Raw genomic sequence first — 6,920 nt, forward strand, 5'->3', positions numbered from 1 at the left:
AGCTTGATTTGTATATATTGCGTTTTTGGTTTTACTTGAAAATTTTCGGCTTTCACCTGAACTTAGGACCGACTAACTCGTGATCAGCACCTGTTCACACGAAACCCTTCTCCACTTCAGTCCTCCAAGGTCTCATTCGATTATTTGCTACTACCACCAAGATCTGTACCAATGGCAGCTCCATGCAGGCTTACGCCAAACACTTCTACGCATACCATTGTACCTTCCTACTCACTAAAGTTTCAAAATTTATATCACAAGTAATATAAATCATCTACTTTAGCGGTAATGTATAGGTATACAACTTAAGCGCCATCCATTTTAAGGGCTAGTTGCTTCGGCAGGTGAGTTTTTACACCCTCCTTAGCGGATTTCGACTTCCATGATCACCGTCCTGCTGTTTTAAGCAACCAACGCCTTTCATGGTATCTGCATGAGTTGTTAATTTGGGCACCGTAACATTACGTTTGGTTCACCCCACAGCGCCAGTTCTGCTTACCAAAAGTGGCCCACTGGGCACATTATATCATAACCTTAAACTTCATATCAAGAAAGTTAAGGTTCTTACCCATTTAAAGTTTGAGAATAGGTTAAGATCGTTTCGACCCTAAGGCCTCTAATCATTCGCTTTACCAGATAAGATTATTTTATATAATATTAAATGCACCAGCTATCCTGAGGGAAACTTCGGAAGGAACCAGCTACTAGATGGTTCGATTGGTCTTTCGCCCTATACTCAATTCTGACAATCGATTTGCACGTCAGAACTGTTTCGGTCTTCCATCAGGGTTTCCCCTGACTTCAACCTGATCAAGTATAGTTCACCATCTTTCGGGTCACAGCATATATGCTCAAGGTACGTTCCAGTTAGAGGCATAAATAATATAAATATCATTATACATAACTATATAGAACGCCCCGGGATTGTGTTAATTAGCTATAAATAGTTAAAAAACTAATCCCATTATTAGTCAAGTTAATTACGCTATTAGGTTTATATCCCCATAACTTGCACATATGTTAGACTCCTTGGTCCGTGTTTCAAGACGGGTCCCGAAGGTATCCTGAATCTTTCGCATTGTTAATCCTACAAGTGCATATAATAAACACAAAAATCAATGATAATCATGCCATTATATAATTCCGAAAAATTAACGCACTGTATTCATATAAATCTATCAGCACTTTATCAAATTAATAACATTTATTCTGTGTTAAAATGCAAGCAATTTAATTTGAATAAACTATAAGTTATATTTTATGATAAATTTGGTATGCTAATAGATTACAATGTCCTTATATGGAAAAAATGCACACTATTATCATAATATTGTTTAAATATTACAATTTTAATGATGAATTTTCCATAACGGATATTCAGGTTCATCGGGCTTAACCTCTAAGCAGTTTCACGTACTGTTTAACTCTCTATTCAGAGTTCTTTTCAACTTTCCCTCACGGTACTTGTTTACTATCGGTCTCATGGTTATATTTAGTTTTAGATGGAGTTTACCACCCACTTAGTGCTGCACTATCAAGCAACACGACTCTTTGGAAATCATCTAGTAATCATTAACGTTATACGGGCCTGGCACCCTCTATGGGTAAATGGCCTCATTTAAGAAGGACTTAAATCGTTAATTTCTCATACTAGAATATTGACGCTCCATACACTGCATCTCACATTTGCCATATAGACAAAGTGACTTAGTGCTGAACTGATTTCTTTTCGCTCGCCGCTACTAAGAAAATCCTTGTTAGTTTCTTTTCCTCCCCTAATTAATATGCTTAAATTCAGGGGGTAGTCCCATATGAGTTGAGGTTGTATATAACTTTTATTTGCAATTAATTCTTTATATATAATGATAAAACATTTTATTAAATTCGTTTAAAGCTGACGTATATATATATTAATGGCATTTATTTGTAACGAATTAACGAAGAATAATAATATTGTCAACGTTTTTCATATTTCAAATCATTAATAAGAGACAATTCTAGATAATATTTTATGCTAGACATTTCTCAGTATTATTTGATTGAAAAAGAAAATATTCCTCTTCGTTTTTCTCAAAGTTTAATTACTATTGTGAGATAATGTTTTTCATATATTTGTTAATATTATGAATAAAATAATTAAATTATTTTTATCCAATAATATACCATATGCTTATAAAATTTTATTATAAAATTTGTATAAACAACTTAATTAGCATAGTCTTACAACCCTCAACCATATGTAGTCCAAGCAGCACTATAAAATTAATTAAAGTACATAACAGCATGGACTGCGATATGCGTTCAAAATGTCGATGTTCATGTGTCCTGCAGTTCACACGATGACGCACAGTTTGCTGCGTTCTTCATCGACCCATGAGCCGAGTGATCCACCGCTTAGAGTTTTATAATATTGGTTTTAAATTTGGTCAAATATGTTTTTATTGAAAGAAATTAAAAATACACCATTTTACTGGCATATATCAATTCCTTCAATAAATGTATTTATATACCTAAAATAAATGCTGCGAAATGTCTTAGTTTTTATATAAACAATATATATCAAAGTATTATTTGTAATGGCATTTGTTTGTTAATATATATTGATAATTTTATATAAAACATTAACCTGAAACCAGGTACAACATTGTATATTTTAGGTTGTTGCATTATCCAATGTATGATCATCATCAAATTAGTTGGCCAATACATCTCGCAACGCGTGTATATTATGGTCCATATACACACAAAAGTTTATAATAAATATATAAAATATATTTTATTATCTTAATAATTCGATTTGCTTGTTCGAATTTTATGTTTGTTTCTATTTAATTTATTTGTAATAATATTATATTATTACAATATTTCGATTTGCTTGTTCGAAATTTATTTGATCTTTTACTTTTAAGATCATATTTTTGGTATAATTATTATTATAATTATTATGTATATATATATATATATTGGTAATTTGTATTAAATTTGTATTAACAATTTTTTTATTAACGGTAAGGATATTATACAATAATGATCCTTCCGCAGGTTCACCTACGGAAACCTTGTTACGACTTTTACTTCCTCTAAATAATCAAGTTCGGTCAACTTTTGCGAAACAACCGTAACACACAAGGCGTCACAGTGATCACGTCCGGAGACCTCACTAAATAATTCAATCGGTAGTAGCGACGGGCGGTGTGTACAAAGGGCAGGGACGTAATCAATGCGAGTTAATGACTCACACTTACTGGGAATTCCAAGTTCATGTGAACAGTTTCAGTTCACAATCCCAAGCATGAAAGTGGTTCAGCGGTTTACCCGGACCTCTCGGTCTAGGAAATACACGTTGATACTTTCATTGTAGCGCGCGTGCAGCCCAGGACATCTAAGGGCATCACAGACCTGTTATTGCTCAATCTCATTATTGCTAGACGCAATTTGTCCATTTAAGAAGCTAGTGTCCTTATAATGGGACAAACCAACAGGTACGGCTCCACTTATATAAACACATTCAAACACAATAAACATTTTACTGCCACCATGAATGAAGGCTATATAAGCTTCAACACCATAATCCTGAAGATATCTATTTAATATATTTGAGTCTCGTTCGTTATCGGAATTAACCAGACAAATCACTCCACGAACTAAGAACGGCCATGCACCACCACCCATAGATTCGAGAAAGAGCTATCAATCTGTCTTACACACTTATGTTCGGACCTGGTAAGTTTTCCCGTGTTGAGTCAAATTAAGCCGCAGGCTCCACTCCTGGTGGTGCCCTTCCGTCAATTCCTTTAAGTTTCAGCTTTGCAACCATACTTCCCCCGGAGCCCAAAAGCTTTGGTTTCCCGGGAAGCGACTGAGAGAGCCATAAAAGTAGCTACACCCAATTGCTAGCTGGCATCGTTTATGGTTAGAACTAGGGCGGTATCTGATCGCCTTCGAACCTCTAACTTTCGTTCTTGATTAATGAAAACATCTTTGGCAAATGCTTTCGCTTAAGTTAGTCTTACGACGGTCCAAGAATTCACCTCTCGCGTCGTAATACTAATGCCCCCAAACTGCTTCTATTAATCATTACCTCTTGATCTGAAAACCAATGAAAGCAGAACAGAGGTCTTATTTCATTATCCCATGCACAGAATATTCAGGCATTTGAAGCCTGCTTTAAGCACTCTAATTTGTTCAAAGTAATTGTACCGGCCCACAATAACACTCGTTTAAGAGCACTAATGCAGGTTTTTAAATAGGAGGAACATATGAAAAAATACAAGTATTTAAACACATATAAGAACTCCACCGGTAATACGCTTACATACATAAAGGTATAGTACTAACCACAATTGTAAGTTGTACTACCCGTATGAAGCACAAGTTCAACTACGAACGTTTTAACCGCAACAACTTTAATATACGCTATTGGAGCTGGAATTACCGCGGCTGCTGGCACCAGACTTGCCCTCCAATTGGTCCTTGTTAAAGGATTTAAAGTGTACTCATTCCAATTACAGGGCCTCGGATATGAGTCCTGTATTGTTATTTTTCGTCACTACCTCCCCGAGCTGGGAGTGGGTAATTTACGCGCCTGCTGCCTTCCTTAGATGTGGTAGCCGTTTCTCAGGCTCCCTCTCCGGAATCGAACCCTGATTCCCCGTTACCCGTTGCAACCATGGTAGTCCTAGATACTACCATCAAAAGTTGATAGGGCAGACATTTGAAAGATCTGTCGTCGGTACAAGACCATACGATCTGCATGTTATCTAGAGTTCAACCAATATAACGATCTTGCGATCGCTTGGTTTTAGCCTAATAAAAGCACATGTCCCATAAGGTTCATGTTTTAATTGCATGTATTAGCTCTAGAATTACCACAGTTATCCAAGTAACTGTTAACGATCTAAGGAACCATAACTGATATAATGAGCCTTTTGCGGTTTCACTTTTAATTCGTGTGTACTTAGACATGCATGGCTTAATCTTTGAGACAAGCATATAACTACTGGCAGGATCAACCAGAATAATGTTTTCGTTCATATTTCATTCATATTTTTTGAATAGAAATTAGTAATATAAATATAATAGATTTTATTTCCATTTTATATGTTCGGTTTTTCTTAAATATTGATTTTAATTCAATATTTTTTTTTTGCTTTGTGAAATAATTCTATTTTAATTCGAATACGGCCATTTTTATATGGCATTCGTATACGTTCTTTAATTTTTACTTGTTTCGCCACTAATATAACAAGTTTATAATTGATGTTAAAGAAAAAGTACAACTTTTTTATAACACAATTTTCAATATATATTGTTCTTTCTATAAGTTTTTATTATATTATATATACATATTTCATTCTAAAATATCATTTTTGTTCAACATACATAATTATTGTATCCACACATGTACAATTTTTGTTTAACCAATATAAATATTGAGTTAAATCATTTGCATTTTGATGATAAATTTAAAATTTATCTTTTCCATATAACTCTCTGGTAATATATGATATAAAACCGAGCGCATATGAAATTATTTTGATCACTAATATTGCAATTATATTTTATTATAATGCTTTTTGTAAACACATTGTACCGGCAAGCGATACTCTGTGCCCAAACGACAGGGGATATAATAATTTAATATAAATTATCATATATACCTGCCACCAAAGATTAACGATAAAAGTCGGAAACAATTTGTTATTCTATATATAATAGAAACTTGACCTCTGTTTCACCTTATTATCATGGGTTTATAATATTAACCGCGTAGCCAAGTCTTAATTTCATTTAAGAAACAAATTTATACGGATAATATTTTGATTTTAATATATGTTGTTCTATTGATAACAAAAGTATATATTATAATATATTTTGTTCAATAGTAGATGGACTACTTACTGTACCATCCTTATTTTTTATTATTATTGATATACATTATATTGACAACAGCATATGATATTCATATGGTTTGTTCAATAATTAATTGGTGGACAACCACTGACCATCCTATAGTAGTTTTTGGCCACGACGTCTAAATATCGAAATTATTTAATTCCGTTTGCCACCCATACGATAGATATTAACTATCTATAATAATAATGTGTACGCATAAAATATTATATGTATATATATAGACCAACAGACAAGCACTTCACCCTATAGTAGTTTTTGGCCACGACGTCTATATATCGGGCATATTTAATTCTCTTTGCCACCCAACCAAAGATATTCACTTTTTTATATAAAGTATTATTTGATCATATTAATATAACCAATTATTTCTGCCATATTCATATAATTTCTTTATGAATTATTTTTTGGTCATATCCATATAATCTATATGCCGTATCCATATAATGAATACGGCATATCCATACAACTAGCCATATTTGTATGTCAATGTATATTTTATTATACATTTTTTTTCTTTATACATATAATATGGTATTTCCATATCGCTATAATTGAATTATATGTATAAGATATCATTTATATATAGCATTGCCAAAATAATATGATAAACATAAATTTTGAACAATACGGCCGGTCGGCGAGCACTGCCTCCCTATATATGTTTTTGGCCACGACGTCTAAATATTGGGTATTTTTCGTACTGCGGCCCCGGTGTATGTAAATTGGGCATATTTCGTACTGATGCCAAACTATCTATATGACTCATTATTTTCTTCCATATCAATATAACTTCTTTTATTTCCATATTCAAGTAATTTCTTTATTTGCCATATCAATATAAAATATTTTTTGGTCATATTTATATAATCTATATGCCGTATCCATATAATGAATACGGCATATCCATACAACTAGCCATATTTGTATGTCAATGGTATATTTTATTATACATTTTTTTTTCTTTATACATATAATATGGTATTTCCATATCGCTATAATTGAAT

At 33.0% G+C, this 6,920-nt stretch overlaps 2 non-coding genes across 2 annotated transcripts; both read right to left on the reverse strand.

The window, feature by feature from the left end:
- Positions 1 to 2,223: 2,223 nt before the first annotated feature.
- LOC138914709 (5.8S ribosomal RNA) lies at positions 2,224 to 2,402 on the reverse strand. The gene has a single exon (XR_011420523.1). It is a non-coding gene; the product is annotated as a 5.8S ribosomal RNA (ribosomal RNA).
- Positions 2,403 to 3,025: 623 nt separating this feature from the next.
- On the reverse strand, positions 3,026 to 5,019 carry LOC138914710 (small subunit ribosomal RNA). Its single transcript, XR_011420524.1, has one exon. It is a non-coding gene; the product is annotated as a small subunit ribosomal RNA (ribosomal RNA).
- Positions 5,020 to 6,920: the final 1,901 nt, after the last annotated feature.

The sequence above is a fragment of the Drosophila takahashii genome, unplaced genomic scaffold, assembly GCF_030179915.1.
Source record: "Drosophila takahashii strain IR98-3 E-12201 unplaced genomic scaffold, DtakHiC1v2 scaffold_82, whole genome shotgun sequence".
Taxonomy (NCBI): domain Eukaryota; kingdom Metazoa; phylum Arthropoda; class Insecta; order Diptera; family Drosophilidae; genus Drosophila; species Drosophila takahashii.